Genomic DNA, 1,377 nt, shown 5'->3' on the forward strand with positions numbered 1-1,377 from the left:
TCTTTGCTTTCTCTCTTTGTTATAATCATCTAGTAGGTGTGAGCAGAGGAAGATGCAGTCTTTTTGGAGCAGACTTTGAACTGCTATGTGTAGATGTTTAATTTTATTTGTAGAGCTAGTTTATACATAAAGATGATTATAAATGTTACTTTATATTTCTTTCTATAATTAATCTATTATATTAAATATATGATGACTATTATATAATACAATGCTATATTTTGAGATGTTACAATTTTAATTTAAAAAATAATTAAATTTAGAAAAAAAATGAATAAAAAATATTAATTTAAAAAATGTGTACTTAAAATGTAAAGTTGACAAAGTAATTATTTTAATTTTAAAAAAAAATCAAAATAAGCCCTTATATAATAGCATAGATAATGACTAAAACACATATAAAATTTACATTTAAAAAAAAAAAATAAGATATATCAAACAATATAAATAATTTAAATGTTAATCAGAAAAACATTTCATACGTAAAAAGAAAACAACTTAATGTAATTGAATTAAAAAAATTATTAAACCAAAATATATCAAAAATTTTGACAAACTAATTCTAATTTTGGCTCAAAATTGAGAAACTAAGTCTAAAATATTTAACCTTTTAAACAATTATATCATAGTAATAAAGTGATTTTGGTTTGTCAACGCCCATCATTTTTTGATGCAGAAAAAAGGCTTTACAATCTTTAAATTCGTAACATTTTTCTTTTTCACGTGATAATTTGTACATCGCTTGAACCAAAAAAAAAAAACCACCGAGTGTACAGCAGATATAAAAAAAAATAATTAAAAAAAATGGTTATATATTAAAGCTGTTTTCAAGCGCAAACCTGAAAGTACTTATGAAAGAAAACTGTTTTCATGAAAACTGTCGGTGTGTTTTCCCTGTACAAATAAGGAAACGAAAATGTTGATAAATAACATGCAACTGCAGAACCAAACCAAAATAATTATGTCCAAATATTAAAGTAACATCAATGCAGAAAAATAAAACACGTGACAGAATATGTTTCAAGGTAACGTTTACAAAAAGACAATACCAATTAGAGTGTTTCATCTGCACCTCCAAAGATTTCATCCTACACCTCCAATTTCCTAAAATGTCCTTGATTAGTAAATGATTTAAAAGTTTAATTTTTTATTATTGAGGAATTCTGTGCACAGCATTAACTCCACCTCCATTTTCCTCCAATCACCTAAGATGTATTCCTGCTGCACCTCACATCCCTTCACTCTTACACTCCTACACCCNTGCACCTCATTTCATCTTTGTAAAAAAATTCTACACCCCCTACACCTTTGCACCTCATTTCATTTTATATTAGTTTAATTTTTTTTGGCATTTTATTTATGAATTTATAATGTATT

This window comes from Vigna radiata, unplaced genomic scaffold (genome assembly GCF_000741045.1).
Source record: "Vigna radiata var. radiata cultivar VC1973A unplaced genomic scaffold, Vradiata_ver6 scaffold_161, whole genome shotgun sequence".
Taxonomy (NCBI): Eukaryota; Viridiplantae; Streptophyta; class Magnoliopsida; order Fabales; family Fabaceae; genus Vigna; species Vigna radiata.